The 7,760-nt window shown below is 37.3% G+C and overlaps 1 protein-coding gene across 1 annotated transcript in view; it reads right to left on the reverse strand.

The window, feature by feature from the left end:
* Positions 1–7,760, reverse strand: part of LOC109475077 (adhesion G-protein coupled receptor G7-like) — a 44,506-nt gene that overhangs the window by 1,795 nt on the left and 34,951 nt on the right. The window lies entirely within an intron of this gene.

The following is a 7,760-nucleotide window of genomic DNA, read 5'->3' on the forward strand; positions in this document are numbered from 1 at the left end:
CACACACACACACACACACACACACACACTTGTACACACACACTAAACATAGAAACGCACACACACATAAACATACAAACTCACACACATACTAACACAAATGAGCACATACATAGTACATACATACAAACACACACACAAACATACACACACAGACACACACACACACAGCCCTTGAAACCGAAATAATAACAGATTCTCAGAACTTACCTTTGGTCCTTCCTCCGCAAGTCAGCTTGGTGATGACCATGATATACACAACGGTATTGAACAGTAGCACCAGTCCCACAGGCAACAGGAACCCATAGTACAGCTGGTTACCTTGTAGCCAGCAACTAGACAACAACAACAAAATTACTTCGACTGTACACGGTATTTTGGTCCTTGATAACAAGCTGCAACAAGAGGGATTGAGACAATTATCTCAAAGTCTCCCCCTTTGTTTCAGACATTAAAAAGTATAACAACACAAAGTGTTGGAAGGAAATTTTTTTCTCTGTTTATGGTTAGGATAGTAAGATTGGAAATATGCGTCTTCTTAGGTGATTTTACGTGGTTTATGATTTTAGTGCACGAGTGGTTAAAGCAGCTATACCTTCGTGAAAGATAATTATCACCAACCAAGACAAAGGATAGAGACACGCAGTTTGGCCGACAAAGGGAAAAGTTTAATCATTTGGCGGGCTTTTCCAGAAGAGATACAGGCCTCTCAATGAATAAAGATTTCGAAGAAAAAAAAACTACAACAAAATGTCTTGTCTTACCCTAAACTTGACTTAGTAAAAGTAAGAAACTAGAAAAGAATACGGTGGCGGGGAGGGTGGTGGTGGGAAGAGAAGCGGAACCAGAGACGTCCGCTCACAAGGCCCCGAGCTGGGCGAATGTGAGCGGGGAGCCGGCTAGCCCGGGTCCACGTGGTTCCCGGCGCCAGGCCACAGAAGTTGGGGGCGGAGTTGGCGATTTCGCCCGGTAGTGCTAATTAACAAAAACAACTGCCAGACATTTTTCCACCATTGCTACTCAGTTCCCCTCCCAAGGGCTTCTGCGATACTGATCCGTTTGTAAATTCCAGACACCAGTCACATTCTACCTCTGAAAGATAAAGATTTATAATTAATCCCACTTATTTTTGTACTAATGTTTTGACTATGGTCGATTTAATACATTATAACTTACACACTGGTGCTCCTGTAGGTCTCCTTTCCATCAGGATATGTGCTGGGTACATCCACAGCAAGGGTGATGATGGCAACAATGAACGGAAGACCTGAAACAGCCCAAAAATGTACGTTGGCATAAGTACAAACAAACTGTACTACTTAAAGTATCATATTTTGACTACCACTTTTGATATTAATTATAGTTTTATTATACTTCAAGTATTGAACGCATAGAATGTATGGTTGCACACATTGTACACTTTTTTTATTTCAACAGAACACATCTTTGCTTAATATAAAAAATTACCTGGCATGTATCATGTAATTCTCTTTGTTTTGCTACATTATTTTTAACAAGTTCCGTAGAAGTTTGCTACAGAAGAAAATATTTATAAGTTATTTGGTTACCCAAGGAATGAGTACGTGTGTAAAGAATTCAAGTGTGAGTCGTTGATAAGTATATCCATTCACGCTTTAGTTAATCATGACCATTTTGCTAAATTACATAGACCATTGCAAGTTAAAGGTATACAGGATATACATTGCAAGTATTTGTAAATGAGCAGTTATTTAAAATCACCACAATAGAAATGTATTACCTATACTACATGAGATCATTAGTTGGAATTCTATGTTTGAATTTATATGGATTATGTAAACATGGATGGGTTGACAATTATAATTCTGTAATAAGATAATGTGATTCCCTTTCTTGTATCACAAGAAGTTGTGATATTTCACTCTATGGTTTAGAGCATAAACGGTAATTGAAACTTCAGGAATCAGAACGATATGTTGACATCATGTGTTCAACAGAGCAATCTGTTAAGAGAATAAGACATTTAGTTGTCTATGGCCTATTGGTTAGTTAGCTGTCTTTCAAAGATGCTTATAACAGAATTGATTTACTTACCCCATGCACAGATAGCCGCCTTAAGGAGAAATCTAGAAACATGTGCCCCCAAGACTTTCACGAAGGCTAGGTACATGTTGAAGGCTTCAACAGCCATCCACATAAACACGGCCAATAGGAAGTAGTGTAGTAAAAAGGCCACGGTAGTGCAGCCAACCGGGGAGTTTGTAGCATCGATGCCTGCCAGGAAGATAATCAGAGTTGCCAACAAGGCGATGCACAGATTCACAAGGATGTGCTGTGGCCTTGTCTGACGAAGTTGCCTGCAGAAAGCACACAATCAGTTATCTTGAAAGTTTATCGGTGTTGATGGTTTTTACTTTGCCTTTAGTTCAAACTGTAATTTCCAACACAAAGAATTGGACTTCATGTATTGGACAACTTTTCTACCGTACAACTCACAGTTCACCACTTTCATGACGTCGCGTTATGCAGATAATACAAGTGACTCTGCTAGCAGCGTGCATGATGTAAGAGGCCATCTACATACGGGGACCCCAACCTTCCCTGAACAAAGGCGGGGGGCGACACAGACTTTCTGCAACTTCCGATCCATTGCTCACGTGTGTCGTCTGCATAACGTGACGTCACGAAAGATGTAGACTGCTCATTCCTTGACAAAGACTGCAGTTGTATTTTGCAGTTGTACAGTCAAAAATGTTGGGTAAGTTCAATTCTTTGTGTTGGAAATTACAGTTTAAACTTACGGCATTAACATTTAAGCTCTGGCGCATGGCCTGAAGATTGTTGGTAAGCGCTTTTCTGTGTATAGTTTTAGTGTCGTATCTGCTCATAATTTCATTTACATTCACATAAAAAATGTAGACTCAAAACTCCCACTAGAAAAGGTTTGGCAAAATGTGCATTTGAATGCTTACTACAACGGATACCAGCTGCAGTTTTATTACAAGAGGCTACATACGGGCATTCCTCTAATTAAAAAGGTGTTACTATACTACAAAAAAAGCAAAGCTTTTTCAGTACAATTGCTTTCAGTATACCATCAATCAATCTACCCTAATATCATAATACCATACCCTAATATCCAAATGTGCCAGCAAAGATATCTATGTTTGCATGACCGTACTGAGAGACTTAAGTCTAGCAAACTTACTTGAACACCAGGTAGCTGATGAGTGTGAAGGCGAGGCCTGTTGTGGACAAAGCAATCCCAACTTTACTAATTACATCCAGTGCAAAGCTGTGCCACGGTCCGTATATATCCTAAAGAAAAAAGAAATATTTCCTTAGCAAACGGCAGATATATTTAGGAAGTCACTTTGTCGCTTGTGATGTTTTGAAATATCAACAAATAATAAATATTATCTACAAGGATGTTAAATGATCTAAGATGTGTAATGCTTACATTTAAAATGCATAGAGATAATGATGGATTGTTATGAGTAACGTACGATATAATAATGTGTAAGGACTGAAATGTGATGATGTGAAGTCAAATAATATAAACTGTGTAAACGATTTTGCAATAACAATTTTAAGGGGATACTCAGTAAAATAAGAAATCTTATATAAGGCCACAGCAAGTAAATTTTATGGATGACATCCTCCGCAGATTCCAAATCTAATGCGAGCGGGCGAAAAAAACAAGGCGGGCTGAAAAAAACAAGGTTTGTACAATTCACAATTTTGACTTAATCATTGTACAAATGGTTTTGATTCAGTAGGAACATCACATATACACAACCAGCATCACTTATCATTGCATCAAAGTAAGAAACATAACAATAAACCAGAGCCTTTTCATGTCTCCTGTCTTCATAGTTATCTGCCATCCACCTTCCGGAATGGCAACAGACATCTTTGCCCATTTCCGGCATGTTTACCACTGTCAGAAGGCAACAAAATTTCTTGATTTTTTTTTCCAAAATCAGACAAAAATCAATGCGCGCGCAGATGTCATCCATAAAAATTACTTGCTGTGGCCTAAATACATATCTCAACAACATGACCTTTTTGCATACTTCTAAGTGTATCTATTTGGCAGTAAATGGATGATGCATTTCTGATGTACCATCAATACAGCGAAATTAGTGAGATGGCTGCAATTGCACACAATCCTTTTGTTGTCAATTTTAACAAAGGCGCATCCCTCCGTTGACCAGTCTCCTCTGCCCTCTGCAGCTGTGAAATCCCAGAAGACACACCTGATGTTGTTTACAGTGCTGTTTGTGCTGTTCTGAACCTGTCAAGATATAAAAAAACGGTAGATACAAAACAGTAGTAGAACCAGAAATCTTTGGGTGTAGAAGGAGCATCAAATGTAGAGCTTCTACGCAATATGATTATAATAGTTTGTACTTTTTGTTTACATGCCTTAAACGTGAGATAAAACAAAGGTATGGTAAACAGTATTTTAAAACAATTAGTCTAATGGTGTCAATATTACTTTTTTTACATTTTATTCATGTTTTTTTTTCATTTGTACTCTCTCCGTTTTGTCCTTTCGTATTTAGAAAAATCCAATCCAAAAAAAAAAAACAAATCCATAAAGTCATTTTCACTAAAAGTATTAACCCTTTGACTGCAATCTTAACAAAAAGTTTTAAAAAGGAGGAAGAATAGAATACTTACGATGGGAAGGTATCTTGTCACTACAGGGGTGGATAGGTTCTTTAACTCAAAGTGAGTTATTCTGCTGGCAATAATTCTGCTGTTGACCCTGGTTCTCGAGCCGGCTAAGAAAGAAGCTGTTTGATTGGATTGGAACAGTCGACTGCTCTGGTAAATGACGAAGTTTAGACGAACGTCCTCATTGGTTGGATCTTCTGTATTGCAACACAAAAAATAACATAATTCCTTTAAGCATTATAACAAATAATAGATAGGCATATCATGGTTGACAGCATTTGTATTTCCCAGGTTTTCCAAATAAGATAAATTAAGTAAAGAACATGTAAAGAACGAACAGTATGTGGTCAAATAAAGTGAAAAAATATTGGATCACGCACTTTTGCAGTGCTTTTAAACGATTTCCAAATTAAATACATAAATGTTATAAATGGTTATTGAGAACAACCAACCAGATATATTTTTCTTCAAGAGTAATCCAAGGTCTTCTGGCAAGGCAATGGAAGCATCTACTTCAATGGGGATGGATGCTGAGTTAGGGTAGTGTCGTACCGATTCGTCTTGAAGACCTTCACTTTTAGCAAGGGATGCAAATCCGACACTGTAGACAAGAAAAAAAGACTCTTTAGAGCTTCAAAATTACACATAGTGTAAACTATTATATGCACGAAATTACTGCTAATGTTTCTCATGATGTTTAAGTCATAATGGAGGCTGCAGACATGATGAACCCATTAGCAGCATTTGATTAACCCTACCTAGACCGGGCTTTTTTTGACATTGGGGGACCGGGGGGGGGGGACTCTTTTGACCCCCCCTAAGAACTCGCGAACGGTATGTCGTATGATCACCAAATTTTCAGAGAATGGTGTACTAGTGAAAATTTATCATATCTACAATTTTTATGTCGTTATGACGTAATATGACGTCATTATGACGTCATTAATGTGATTTTATTGGCCAAAACCATCTAAATAGGTTTTTCCCTGAAAACTAAATTGTATTCAACATAACTGTGCCAAAAGTGTTTATAAAAGAATGTTATGGTGTACTAAGTCTTATGTTGCCCTTAGCAACACCGGTGACGTCATAAAATGACGTCATGCATATTTAATATATCCGCCATCTTGGGTCATCAATCTTGAACTTTCAAAAATAGTTTTTTTTTCATGATAAAGCCTAAAATACATTGTAAACATACTAAAGGCCTTCATTTAAACCTTTTTTGGAAAAAGAAATGGAAGTATTGATGGAATTTTAATGAAAATAACCTGTATATGCCTGTTCTAATGATATGGTCCGCCATCTTGGATTTTGGCCAATGACGTCATCAAATTAGCATAAATTATGCATATTTAATGATAAAATTTACATAAAATTATATTGGATGTTATTAATATTAGATACCATGAGTAACACTGACATAAAACCCATAAAATTCTATTGTTGAAACAAAAATTACTAAATTTAGCCAAAAATGCCTGTAAGAAACCCGTTGCCATGGCAACACAAAAATTATTATCTTATTCCAATGAAAGATAATTGTTGCCAACAATATTCTAGGAAAAGTCACCAAGTTTGGACGTTCTACGGCTAGCCGTTCAGACGCTATGTGACATCAAAGTTGCCGCGGGCACTTTTAGCCCCCCCCCCGGTCTAGGTAGGGTTAAATTACACATGATCCAAGTATGGAATTCCTATCATTTACCACTAAGGAGTTATAGAATCTTGAGATTAATTTTTGCAAATTAGGTCCGTGTTTGCATAATTGGTATCTGGAGATATTCCTCTTGCCATAGATTATAAACATTACATGTATCGAAGTCCCATGATGTAAAACACTGGAATAACACAATTTCCTCATTTATCATACATATCATTTGCAAACTTTGCATCTTATAATGTAGATCTCTTTCTAAGATACCCACATACCAAAATTCAAAAAAATACATTGGTCCTTTGTGAATTCATCGGCTCTGAAAGTTTTCGCCAGAAACCCCCTACAGTTTCAGAACAAGCTGCTAGGGGGACCAAACCCACACGACTTATTACTGACAGGAAAAGCTATCCACCACTATAAAATTAAGACCATAGCATGTCCAGGACAAAAGATACAAAAAACGGAAGTTGTGCTGCAGTACCAAGGTCAGCCACCAGGAGGCCCAATATTGACATTGACCTTTGCCTACCCAACACCTACCCACATACCAAATATCGTTACAATACATCCATAAGTTCAAAAGTTTTGCTGGCTACAAATGTGCAGAAACACAAACACACAGTCACACACATACACACAGACAAGCCAAAAACAATACATATTTCATAGAGGTAATAACTGCCATCAACTTCCCACTACTCTATATTTTCTTTTTCCTCTGTTGTTGCAGTTGTGTCTTCACCTGTTGATCAGTTCTGCAGCTCCGATCTGGTACGTTTCCACGCCTATGTTTTGCTCAATTCGGCGGAAACGGTTTGTTGTCAGATTTACACGATCGTTGAACTGCTCCAGAGCTTGCACAATTCTAACAAAAATAAATAAGATAAATAAATAATTTTTATATTACTCCGGAACGGGCTTTTAATGACTAAAAGCTTTTAGTCATTAAAGCTAAAAGCTTTAGTCATAACCCATTAAGAATACATGTATATCATTTCCCATATACTATATGCACTATTTCAAGCTGTTTAAACATTTACATTACGTTTAATTATTAATCATAAAAGTCATGTTTAATTAATTAGTAATTCATAACAACTATAAGATCCAGTATAATATATTTGTTTCTACTAAAACGCAATGAATGGTAACCAATACGTTCAAAAACCGCGTGTTTTGCAGCTGACCGATGATGGCATCCAAAAGTGACATGTTCCAGCTGGTATTGCACCGCCTTTTATTGATTCACATATACATATCACTGATTGTCATCTGATATGAGGCATATTTGAATACCTAGTAGGAGCCTGGTCCTTGACCTGACTTTGATAGAGGACGCCATCATCAGCGTTCATTATCTGATCAATTGACACGACCACAGAATAGCCAACCTGAAAATTCGAGCAGATATAGTGCATGTTATCTGTGCATTTGAAAC

The sequence above is a fragment of the Branchiostoma belcheri genome, unplaced genomic scaffold (assembly GCF_001625305.1).
Source record: "Branchiostoma belcheri isolate BF01 breed outbred unplaced genomic scaffold, Haploidv18h27 scaffold324, whole genome shotgun sequence".
NCBI lineage: Eukaryota > Metazoa > Chordata > Leptocardii > Amphioxiformes > Branchiostomatidae > Branchiostoma > Branchiostoma belcheri.